This window comes from Aethalodelphis obliquidens, unplaced genomic scaffold, assembly GCF_003676395.1.
Source record: "Aethalodelphis obliquidens isolate GAN/ISIS:26980383/991018 unplaced genomic scaffold, ASM367639v1 scaffold3, whole genome shotgun sequence".
NCBI classification, from domain to species: Eukaryota; Metazoa; Chordata; class Mammalia; order Artiodactyla; family Delphinidae; genus Aethalodelphis; species Aethalodelphis obliquidens.
This window is the reverse complement of record NW_020837947.1, coordinates 49401116-49414241: the sequence shown is the minus strand read 5'-3', so window position 1 is coordinate 49414241 and position 13126 is coordinate 49401116. Positions and strand designations below refer to the sequence as shown.

At 41.2% G+C, this 13126-nt stretch overlaps 1 protein-coding gene across 1 annotated transcript in view; it reads left to right on the top strand.

Annotated features, from left to right (window-relative positions):
- Positions 1–13126, top strand: part of LOC113610794 (uncharacterized) — a 72013-nt gene that overhangs the window by 27530 nt on the left and 31357 nt on the right. The window contains exons 4-5 of the mRNA XM_027089204.1: positions 3464–3627; positions 7253–7363. The gene's annotated coding sequence lies outside the window, so the exon portion shown is untranslated. The remainder of the gene's footprint in view (positions 1–3463; positions 3628–7252; positions 7364–13126) is intronic.

Below are 13126 nucleotides of genomic sequence, written 5' to 3'. Positions count from 1 at the left end.
TGCTGAAGAAGCAATTGACACAATTCAATACCCATTCAAGAAAAACAAAACAAAGCTCTCCCTAAACTAGAAGTAGATGCAGGTTATCCAATTCAGAACATCAAATATATGTCTTGTGTGTCCCCTCACCCAACTAAAGGTCATGTTCTGTAGCCACACTGAGGAGAAAACACTAATGTGTTTGTCTGAAAAATGCCTAAGGGATGGTGGAACTGACTTGGAAGGAACCAGGGTCCTTGAATGTCCAAGAGGAGCAGGCAGTTTACACACATTTACCAAACACATTACATTAGACACATTTAAACAATTTTTTTCTTTAAGCCACTGATGACTGTGTCTTTTTGTTAAAACAGTTAGTCTTACCCTACTGATCCAGGAGATGGTGTATAATGTGTAACAGGAGAAATTTCATTTGTACACAGGAAGGACATGTTGATGATCAAAGATGACCAAGCACAGGGCTTCCCTGGTGGCACAGTGGTTGAGAGTCCGCCTGCTAATGCAGGGGACACGGGTTCGTGCCCCGGTCCGGGAAGATCCCACATGCTGCGGAGCGGCTAGGCCCATGAGCCATGGCCACTGAGCCTGTGCGTCTGGAGCCTGTGCTGCGCAGTGGGAGAGGCCACAACAGTGAGAGGCCCGCGTACTGCAAAAAAAAAAAAAAAGATGACCAAGCATCAAAAATGGTTTACCCAGCGAAGTTATGGAGTACCTTGCAGATCTTTGTGAAGAAGATTGAATTGCCAGCTTGCTCACAGTTTAAATTCTATTCTAGCATTTGCTAGAATAAAAATCATTGTTTTATTTTGGTACCTATCACATTACCAAATTTTAGGGGTTTTAAAAATGTTCAGAACTGTGCTGATTTATGTGTTTTGATAGATGGGCTTTATCTATTTACATTTATTATAGTTACTGATATATTTGAACTTATTTCTACCATACTTCTTTTTGTTTCCTTTTTTCTCTTTTCCTGCCTTCTACTGGATTTAAAAGACCCATTTCCTATCCCTCACCCCTGCTTGTTTGGGAAGCTCTGTGTTGCATTTCCATTCTTTTGGTAGTCACTTTGAAGTTTTTGACATGCATTATACATTTCCCTATAAGACTCTGAAGTTATTCATTATTTCTCTTCTAAACATTCCTGCTTTAACCCCATTGAAGCCCACTTTACCTATTAAACACCCTCAAACCCTACTCAAGCTAATCTTACCATCTTTTCCTTAGAGCTTAGACTGTACCACTTTTTAAACCCACTTTTAAAAAGGGGGGGGGGGTTGGTTTGTTTGTTTATAGTCGATAGTTAATTAAATGTATTTATTTTTTAAAAGACACTATTGAAACAATTCTTGAGAATCTCTTTTCTGAGACGTTAAATGAGGGCCCAGTGCCTGTCTCACGCAGAGTAGGTGCTCGATAAATGGAACCCATCTTTCCCTCTCCCAAAATAAACTGTTGTGTCCCTAGAGCCTGTCATACAGAGTGAAGTAAGTCAGACAGAGAAAAACAAATACCGTATGCTAAGACATATATATGGAATCTAAAAAAAAAAGTGGTCATGAAGAACCTAGGGGCAAGATGGGAATAAAGACGCAGACCTACTAGAGAATGGACTTGAGGACACGGGAAGGGGGAAGGGTAAGCTGGGACAAAGTGAGAGAGTGGTAGTGTATATATGGACATATATACACTACCAAATGTAAAATAGATAGCTAGTGGGAAGCAGTCTCATAGCACAGGGAGATCGGCTCGGGTGTTTTGTGACCGCCTGGAGGGGTGGGATAGGGAGGGTGGGAGGGAAGGAGATGTAAGAGGCAAGAGATATGGGGATATATGTATATGTATAACTGATTCACTTTGTTATAAAGCAGAAACTAACACACCATTGTAAAGCAATTATACTCCAATAAAAAGTTAAAAATAAATAAATAAACAGTTGTTTGTCTCTTTAACACTAGCCATGAGTGCTCAGCAGGCATGGATTCCTCTGGGTTGGATGCATTTCACGGACAGTTGGCAAAGACCAACCTCTCCTTATGTTAATTTTGTGAATACTGTACTTGACTGTGTAACAAGCTAAATGATGCAGGATTAAATGTTCTCATTTCTGAGCTGTGAAGTGTTGAAAGTGATCAGGAAATAAGGGCAGAATATCCATCCTTTGGGAGAAGAATGTCAGTCTGTGTTGCTGCCCCTCTTGGCTGCTGGTTGGAATGCAGCTGTTAAGGCAGCTGTTTAACTGTTTGCCCAACTTGAAAGGACACTGTCAAGTGGCAAATACTTTTCATAACAACATTTTACTTTTGCTGAGAACAACAACAGTGCATTTTACTGAGCTCCAGCAGTGTGCCAAACATGACAGATTTATAACTCTGCAGGTTCACAACCTAGACTGAACACAATGCTCATTTCCATTTTTAATATTTATAAAAAGAATGAATAGGCTCCCAAAGGTAGCCTCTACACAAAACATCTCTACATCTTTCCTATTTGTTGAAAAGGCAGCAGAGTAACTTGAGAAAATGAAATACCTCTGAAAATGAAAATCTTAGAAATGTCAAAGGAAAAAAGGAAAGTTTAAATATTTTACCCCTTCTTGTGACTTTACCCCTTCTCATCCAGGACAGATGAGGGCAGCAGTAGCACAAGAAACACATCATCTACTGAATCTCCTGCAATTCGTGGGTCTCATTCTGGGTCATGAAGTTAATCGATGTTGTTCATTAAAATATTGACACTAAGTACTTAGCAAACAATTGTGTTGAATCTGACAGGCTGTGAACTGGGGTGGCAGTGGGGGTAGGAGGTGGTTATCAACTATTTTATTTCATTGTAAAAGCTATGTGACAAATATCAGCATTCAGAATTAAGAAAACACATTCAAATGCGTAAGCGTGATTTTCTTCCAAACCCAAAAGTACATGGATCATGATCATACGACATAGACCTGCACCCTCAGTCTATTACCCGTTGTCAGAAGCTCATGCCTTCAAAAAGGCTTATGGAGATATACTTTAGGCAAGTAGAGGGATCCTGCGCACACCTATTGTTTGTTCCAGCTGAAGTGGTATTAGAAAGCAGCAGTAACCACCACTCATAACATTTAGTGTGTAATCCCCTTTACAGCCTTTATGAAGACAACAGAAGTCAGGCAGGGTGGATGCAAACTCATTTAATAAACCCTCACAGTCAAAGCTGGAACAGAGATGTTTCTAAAGGTGAGCTGGGCTGAACAAAGATGGTCAATGGATATTCTAACCTATGTTATGTTTTCTCTACTGTTTACCGAATGGTAATTAACTTGTAAATGACAGCAGTCTGGTCCAGCTGTTTCTCCAAATTACAAAAGCCTACATTTTGACAAAACTGACATGATTTCTTGGACAATGATAGACAAAGTCCCATGCACTGGTTAATGGTCACTGAGGAAGTCAGCCACAAATTTTTTCTCTCTTTTTTTCAGGGATCAGAAAATTAGTAAATGCAAACCATGGATGAAAGTTATAAGATTGCTTCCACAGAAAGGATCCAGTTGTTGGAAAAAGAACTGGCTGTACAATTGACAGAACTGAAGTCTGAGACACAAGAACAGGGGACTCTTCAGGGGTCAACTCATCGAGCTTACAGGTAAATAAGGGCAGTGTGAAGGCATGGTCTTAGGGGCTTTAACCCCTACTCTCATCCCATAATCTCCATCAGAACCCCCTCTCCTTTTTACATGGACAGTTGGCATCATCTCAAGCTCAGACTTAACTGCTGCCCCTAAGGTTTTCCTATATTCTAGAATTGTCAAGGCATTTAGAGGCAATGTGCTACCAAGGAAGAAGGAAAAGTGCTCTTACATCTCACAAATATCATTGTCTTAAAGTTCCAGAAGCTACTATACAAATCATAGTCAATGAAATCTCATTTTCTCCAATGATATTTTAACTGAATTTGACCTTGATTTTGATGAGAAATTTCAAAACGAAAATAATGTGAGGTGTTTGATAATGAATTCTGCAAAATGATGTTCTGTTAGGAGCTATTCTATAGGTAAATGCTGCCAACCATAGCAATCAAATTCTTTTAGAGAGACAGGGTAGCCAATTCAGCCCTCATGGGCCCAGGACATTCAAACTCCTCTGTTTCTGCTACTGCCACAATTGATCAAGAGGAGCAGTTATAAGGACCCTTTTAGGTTGAGTAGCTGAGTAAACACAATGTGGATGGTGAAGGTTGGAGAGGGAAGGTCTGGAGAAGAAGCAGGAAATAGGTACATTAGTACCTCCTTCCAAAGATGATTCTGAAGAACCAGTATTTAGTGTATTTTATAATTTGGTATTTAAAGCCCTGAAGTATATGAAGCAGATCAAGGATTGTGTGATGAAGTGGAAAGGGAATGGAACCATGCAAGTCGTAATTTCTCCCAGCTTTTGTTCCTTTATTTGAAAGGTTAAAAATATGTACCTTGCCTACCTTATAAAGGTCAGTTGAGATCATGCATGCTAAAGTACTTTGAAAACTATAAAACACCATGCAAAGATCAAATGTTGATACTGTTAAAACTTAAATGTCAGAGTGTCAGGCAAGGGGCTGCCCACTGTGCATTGTGGTAAGAAAGGTTTTCTGAAGTCCCTTTTAGGACAGAGTGATGGGAAATCTCTGGATACCTGTATTTCTCCACTCCCCAAAACCACCAAACACTGGACCTGAAGAATCTAACTATTAATCCAACAAACATTTATTGATCACCTTCTGTTTGCCAGGTGTTGTGCTTGGTTCTGGAGTCCATGGAAAATATCCACTCCTGATAATAACTTTAGAATTCTCATTTCCTACTAGACTACAAAATCTATTGAGAACTGGAGGATAACTGTGCCTTAGTCATCTTTCCTTCCACCCCCTCTCCCTCCCTCCCTCCCTTCCTTCTTTCCTTCCTAGCTTCCTTCCTTCTTTCCCATTCTTTCCCTCATCTTGCCCCCCATAAGCCCAGGTCTTTGTGGTTGTTAAGTGCTTCATAGATGCTTGCCGAATACATAGATGAATGAATGTATGTTGATGTATGTTGATGAACAAATGAGTGAATCTCTTTTTTTGGCTTGATGTACATACCATGTTCACCAATCTCTTTTAGGTCATTCGCAGACACTTTGGGGTTAAAGGAAAGGCATGGTCTGAGCATGGTCTAAGCAAGAGTGGATCAGAGAACTAAACCCAGAACCCCACCCAATCTCCCAGCATGCCAAAGAATTAGAAGACCAAAGGGCAGGGAAGGGATGGGTTTCTTCTGTTTCTCTGACTGCCTTTAGTAGCTGCTCCCCTTTCTAGGTGGTTACTGGTTCTCCACCTCCATGAGGCTGCAGCCAGAATTCAGGTACCCAGTAATCACAGAAGTTATACCTTTGATTTATTAATGCTTTTACCCTTTCAGAGCTTGTGTCTTTTTTCCATCAAAACCAAGACATAGGGGTTCCCTGGTGGCGCAGTGGTTGAGAGTCCGCCTGTTGTTGCAGGGGACACGGGTTCGTGCCCCGGTCAGGGAAGATCCCACATGCCGCGGAGCGGCTGGGCCCGTGAGCCATGGCTGCTGAGTCTGCGCGTCCGGAGCCTGTGCTCTGCAACGGGAGAGGCTACAACAGTGAGAGGCCCGCGTACCGCAAAAAAAAAAAAAAAAAACAAGACGTGAGGAGATAAGGGAAGGCATTATTCCAACTGCAGTTGTGAATTCTCACAAATGGATCAAGCTTAGCCTCACGTGGCTGAGGGACCTCCTGACTGTCAGCCTGGTGTTCTTTTCACAGGACCACTGCCTCCAGTGAGGTGAACTGCTGGCAAGTCTATTTTTATCTTCCCTTAAAACTTATCCATGGGGACTGATAACAGTCATATGAACATTAACCATACTTTACTGACTACAGTCCCCCTCAGATCTCAAGGTGGTTTCTCACATGTGTTCCAGAACTATCTCCTGTGGCTCCCTTGCCAGTGTTCCCGAAGTCCCATCTTAAGGAAGTAACATCTGCTCCATGGTTGCAATGTTCCCAAAGCTGCCAAGCCTTGGGGTGTATCTTACACCCAATGGGGAGAGCACTCCTCTTCCTGATCCAGGATCCAACCTCTTATCAGGCCGCAGGCAGTGCTGCTTGTACCTCCTCATGTCAGAGCCTTTGGTACAAACAGCTTCCTCATGATTGGGCCTGGACAACAGTCAGAGGGTGCTTAAGCAGACACTTCTGCTATGCTTTTCCTAGGGATAAATAATTTTTCTGAAGCAGAAAGTTTGGTGAAAATAATTTCCAAAGTATTTCATGTTTGATATTTAAGGGTCATTTTCACCCTCTAGATAATTGAGCAAGAGCACAAAAATAAAAACATTTTGTTTAAATTATTAAATAATGATTTTATGTGTCAGCTATGGTAAGATAGAGGTCAGATAAGCACAGTAGTTGTTAGAAATGTGGTTACTGAAGGAAATATGGGTGGGGGAAAGAAACATCCTTACTATTGTCAGAAATAAAGAGGTAAATCAGGGGTAGAAGAAAGACGATGTTTGTATGAGAAGGAGAGAAAAACTGGCCCAGGGAAAGGTTTAACCGGCATGAGGTGTACACAAGAGAGATTCTGACTAAGACAGAAGCTTGTGGCCTTTACATGCCCCCAACATTCCAGTATAATACGATACACTTATTTAGAAATGAGCAGTTGTGGAGTTACAGATTAATCAGGGCCTATCTTTAATCTGATTTATTATAGCTTCTATAATTACAGCTTCTATTGCATAAAACTTTCTGCAGCTCTGTTCGAATGCCAAAGGACATTTCTTACTTTCAAAGAGAAAGGGAACTGGCTCTAAAGAAAACTTTACAGATGAGTAGAACAGTGGGCTATTTCAACACAACAATAAATTAGAATTTGCTAACTTGTTGGAAACTGTTAGCAGGGAAAGCTTATTTTTGCAAACAAACAGCTGATCTTATTGACAGTGGTTACAAAGACAGAACAGCCCAATATTCAGCTCACTGCTGGATCAGAGCAGGCCAATACTTCTTTGGAGAGATCTGATTTTTGTAGTGTTTTAAACTTTACAGTTCCTTGATTTGTGATGTTAAAATTCATTATTTGGAAATTCATTATATGTAACAGCATAATGTGTTATATAAAAACTATCATAAATTATATGCCATTTTCCGTCATAGACCCTGATAGTTTTATTTCCTTCTTTCCTTTTGTTTGCTTGCTCCGTTCCCCACACCCGCAACCCCGGGTTCAGGTGGCTGAGTCAAAACCCCTTGTTATTCAAGCAGATGTCATGCAGAGGGAGCTAGAGAGCTGCCTAAGGAGAGAGTACACTCCTGAAAATTTACCTTTGCTTCTGTTGCAGGTAAGAGTCATTTTGCAATTTGAAAAGTAGATCTGGAATTTGGTGGAAATGTATGAACAAAGCTGGCTTTCTGGTATGTCCTCTGGCCAGGGTAGGATTTTCTCTATATGTGTGGTTTGCAGAACTTGGTTAATATAAATGCTCTTCTTTGTTATAGACCCACGCCATTTAAGTTCAGCTTAGTTATAGTCACTAAACAATTGACTAAGTTTCTACTAGTTACTCCCTGTGCTGGTATTATGAAGCAATACAACATTGACTAAGATAGTCGCAGACCTCAAAAACTGTTGGCTGACCTAGGGAAGATTCTGGAAATCTCTCTTAAGAAAATAACTCACAACCTGGGGGGAAAGATTTTCCATAAAGATTATTATTGCAGCATTATAATAAAAGTGAAAAAAGTTGGAATTGCCTAAAATTAATCCATTTACATTTAAGGTAGTTATCAGTATGTATGTTCCTATTACCATCTTCTTAATTGTTTGGGGTTTGTTATTGTTGGTCTTTTCCTTCTCTTGTGTTTCCTGCCTAGAGAAGTTCCTTTAGCATTTGTTGTAAAGCTGGTTTGGTGGTGCTGAATTCTCTTAGCTTTTGCTTGTCTGTAAAGGTTTTAATTTCTCCATCAAATATGAATGAGATCCTTGCTGGGTAGAGTAATCTTGGTTGTAGGTTTTTCCCTTTCATCACTTTCAGTATGTCCTGCCACTCCCTTCTGGCTTGCAGAGTTTCTGCTGAAAGATCAGCTGTTAACCTTATGGGGATTCCTTTGTATGTTATTTGTTGCTTTTCCCTTGCTGCTTTAAATATTTTTTCTTTGTATTTAATTTTTGATAGTTTGATTAATATGTGTCTTGGCATATTTCTCCTTGGATTTATCCTGTATGGGACTCTCTGTGCTTCCTGGACGTGATTGGCTGTTTCCTTTCCCATATTAGGGAAGTTTTCAACTATAATCTCTTCAAATATTTTCTCTGTCCCTTTCTTTTTCTCTTCTTCTTCTGGGACCCCCTATAATTCGAATGTTGGTGCGTTTAATGTTGTCCCAGAGGTCTCTGAGACTGTCCTCAATCCTTTTCATTCTTTTTTCTTTATTCTGCTCTGCAATAGTTATTTCCACTATTTTATCTTCCAGGTCACTTATCCATTCTTCTGCCTCAGTTATTCTGCTATTGATTCTTTCTAGAGAATTTTTAATTTCATTTATTGTGTTGTCCATCATCGTTTGTTTGCTCTTTAGTTCTTCTAGGTCCTTCTTAAACGTTTCTTGTATTTTCTCCATTCTATTTCCAAGATTTTAGATCATCTTTACTATCATGACTCTGAATTCTTTTTCAGGTAGACTGCCTATTTCCTCTTCATTTGTTTGGTCTGGTGGGTTTTTACCTTGCTCCTTCATCTGCTGCATGTTTCTCTGTCTTCTCATTTTGTTTAACTTACTGCGTTTGGGGTCTCCTTTTTGCAGGCTGAAGGTTCGTAGTTCCTGTTATTTTTGGTGTCTGCCCCCAATGGGTACGGTTGGTTCAGTGGGTTGTGTAGGCTTCCTGGTGGATGGGACTGGTGCCTGTGTTCTGGTGGATAAGGCTGGATCTTGTCTTTCTGGTGGATAGGACCGCGTCCAGTGGTGTGTTTTGGGTGTCTGTGAACTTATGATTTTTGGCAGCCTCTCTGCTAATGGGTGGGATTGTGTTCCTGTCTTGCTAGTTGTTTGGCATAGGGTATCCAGCACTGTAGCTTGCTTGTTGTTGAGTGGAGCTGGGTCTTAGCGTTGAGATGGAGATCTCTGGGAGAGCTTTCGCCGATTGATATTACGTGGGGCTGGGAGGTCTCTGGTGGACCGATGTCCTGCACTCGGCTCTCCCACCTCAGAGGCTCAGGTCTGACACCCGGCCAGAGCACCAAGAACCTGTCAGCCACTTGGCTCAGAAGAAAAGGGAGAAAAAAAAAGAAAGGAAAAAAAATAAAGTTATTAAAATTAAAAATTTAAAAATTATTAAAAATAAAATATAAAAAAGAAAGAAGAGAGCCACCAAACCAAAAAACAAATCCACCAATGATAACAAGCACTAAAAACTATACAAAAAAAAAAAAAACCAGACAGAACCCGAGGACAAATGGTGAAAGCAAAGCTATACAGACAGAATCACACAAAGAAGCGTACACACTCACAAAAAGAGAAAAAGGAAAAAAATATACATATATTTTTTAAAAGACAGCAACCAAATCAATAAACAAATCTACCAGTGATAATAAACTCTAAATGCTAAACTAAAATAAACATAAAACCAGAAACAAATTAGATGCAGAAAGCAAACCCCAAGTCTAAAGTTGCTCCCAAGGTCCACTGCCTCAATTTTGGGATGATTTGTTGTCTGTTCAGGTATTCCACAGATGCAGGGTACATCAAGTTGATTGTGGAGATTTAATCTGCTGCTCCTGAGGCTGCTGGGAGAGATTTCCCTTTCTCTTGTTTGTTCGCACAGCTCCTGGGGTTCAGCTTTGGATTGGCCCTGCCTGTGTATGTAGGTCACCTGAGGGCGTCTGTTCTTTGCTCAGACAGGATGGGGTTAAAGTAGCAGCTGATTAGGGAGCTCTGGCTCACTCAGGCCGGGGGGAGGGAGGGGTACAGAATGCGGGGCGAGCCTGAGGCGGCAGAGGCCAGCGTCACTGTTGCAACAGCCTGAGGCTCGCCATGTGTTCTCCCGGGGAAGTTGTCCCTGGATCACGGGACCCTGGCAGTGGTGGGATGCACAGGCTCCCGGGAGGGTAGGTGTGGATAGTGACCTGTGCTTGCACACAGGCTTCTTGGTGGCTGCAGCAGCAGCCTTAACGTTTTCATGCCCATCTCTGGTGTCTGCGCTGATAGACACAGCTCGCACCCGTCTCTGGAGCTCGTTTAGGCGGTGCTCTGAATTCCCTCTCCTCGTGCACCCCGAAACAATGGTCTCTTGCCTCTTAGGCAGGTCCAGACTTTTTCCCGGACTCCCTCCCAGCTCGCTGTGGCAAACTAGCCCCCTTCAGGCTGTGTTCACTCTGCCAACCCCAGTCCTCTCGCTGGGATCCAACCTCTGAAGCCCGAGCCTCAGCTCCCAGCCCCCGCCCGCCCTGGCGAGTGAGCAGACAAGCCTCTCGGGCTGATGAGTGCTGGGCGGCACCGGTCCTCTGTGCAGGAATCTCTCTGCTTTGCCCTCCGCACCCCTGTTGCTGCGCTCTCCTCCAAGGCTCCGAAGCTTCCCCCACCTCCCACTCCCCATCTCCACCAGTGAAGGGGCTTCCTAGTGTGTGCAAACTTTTCCTCCTTCACAGCTCCCTCCCAGAGGTGCAGGTCCCTATTCTTTTGTCTCTGTTTTTTCTTTTGCCCTACCCAGGTACGTGGGGGTTTTCTTGCCTTGTGGGAAGTCTGAGGTCTTCTGCGAGCATTCTGTAGGTGTTCTGTAGGAGTTGTTCCACATGTAGATGTATTTTTGATGTATTTGTGGGGAGGAAGGTGATCTGCACATCTTACTCCTCCGCCATCTTGAAGGTTCCTCCTCCAAATATATTTTCTATCTTTATCCCTCCTTCTGGGACTCCAGTGATATATATGTTAAATTACTTCATATTGTTCCGTAAGTCATTGAGCCTCTGTTAAATCTTTTTCTGTCTTTTTTTCCCCCAGTGCTTCATTTTGTATAGTTTCTATTGCTATATCTTCAAGCTTACTAATCATTTCTTCTGCACTGTCTAATCTGCTGTTAATCACTTCCGATGAATTTTTTATTTCATATAGCTTTCATTTCTAGAAGTTCTATTTCATTATTTTTCTTATATAAATTTATTTATTTTTATTTTTTTTGGCTACGTTGGGTCTTTGTTGCTGCACGCAGGCTTTCTCTAGTTGTGGCGAGCGGGGGCTACTCTTTGTTGCAGTGCATGGGCTTCTCACTGCAATGGCTTCTTTTGTTGTGGAGCACAGGCTCTAGGTGTGCAGGCTTCAGTAGTTGTGGCACTCAGGCTCAGTAGTTGTGGCTCGCGGGCTCTAGAGCACAGGCTCAGTAGTTGTGGCACACGGGCTCAGTTGCTCCGCGGCATGTGGGATCTTTCCAGGCCAGGGCTTGAAACCATGTCCCCTGCACTGGCAGGTGGATTCTTAACCACTGTGCTACCAGGGAAGTCCCTATTTCATTATTTTTAATAGTTTTCGTTTCTCTTCTTATGTTCACATTTTCCTTTCAATTCTTGAACATACTGAGCATACTAATAAAATCCCTTTTAAAGTCCTTGTTTGCTAATTTCCTCACTGGTGCCATTTCTGGGTCTGTTTCTCTTCATTAATTTTTCTCCTGCTTGTGGGTCATATTTTCCTGCTTCTTTGCATGTCTAGTAATTTTTTTGGACACTGAGCATTGCAGTTTTACATTACTTACTGAATGCTGATTTTTTTTCTTATTCCTTTAAAGATGTTGGTCTTCATTCTGGTGGGCAATTAAGTTTTAGATCAGCTTCACACTTACAAGGCTTGGTTTTTAAGCTTTGTTAGAGCAGGTTTAGAGTTACCTTTACTCTAGAGATAGTTTATTTTTCTTACTAAATTGTCACCCCTCTCATGTCTCTGCTGAATACCCTAGGTATTCAGTGAGGACTCTTCACCCTGTCTGACTGAAACGTGAACATCTCCTAGTCCTGTTTGAACTCTGAGAAGTGTTCAGTTTACAGTTCCCTAGTTAGTTATTCTTTGCACAGCCTCATGGAGTTTTGCTGTCTGTATTCAGGGCTTAATAGTCAGCAAAAAGCTCAAAGGGATCTCTATGCAGATTTCTGGAACCCTTTTTCTGCATAACTTTCTCCTCTCTAGTACTCTGCCCTGCAAACTCCAGCCGACTCAGCTTCCCAAACTTGATTTTGGAGAGACCATCGTGCTCTGCTTTCCTACTCTATGGTTCAAAAACTGCCTTCTTCAGGCAGAAAACCTGGGCTCATTTCATTTTTTTCCTTTCTCTCAAGGACAAGAGTCCTGCATTGTCTGTTGTCTCATGTCAGAAAACAGTTGCCTTGTGTAATTTGTCCTATATTCTAGTTGTTTATGATGGAAGGGTAAGTCTGGCCCTATTTATTCCATCATAGCCACTATTATTTTTAGCAGAAATAAAGTATTTTAAAAGAGTTGGCTTATCTGACTATCTTTAAGTATAAGTAAAATTCTTGGTCTAAGGTTAGAAGCTGTAATCTCACTTGTAATGTGCTTTGTATTTTAGAGTCATAAACTTCAGTTTAAAAGCAAACTTTTAAGCTTAGCTTTAGATAATTTTATAGGCTTTTATGTCACTGCTAAAATTGTTCACCAACTGATAAATGAAACTACAATCTGTTGGAATGGCAAAATGCCTACTTGCTTCATTTAAATTTGAATGGTGAACCAGGTTCGGTTTTTTTGGTTTTGTTTTGTTTTTATCAGTTCCCCCCTCCCTCCCCACCCTCTTTAATTGGAGAGCTTTTCTCTCTATATCAATTTTGAGACAGGTTTCTCAATTTTATTATCTTCATGTAGAAAATACATCTTTCCAAAACAATCAGACTTATTTTCCCATTATATGTGTTCTTAAGATTTAATCCAGTCTTCCTGTTATAATTGTATTCTAAGTGTTCATTTTTTCTTTCCACCTTTGGTAAGAATCTTAACCAAATAGCCTTTATTTATTTTTTTTAAATAACAATATGTACTCCACCCACCTTGCAACATCGTTGAGTTATATATATTTATTTATCAAGTAATATGTTTTAAATAGT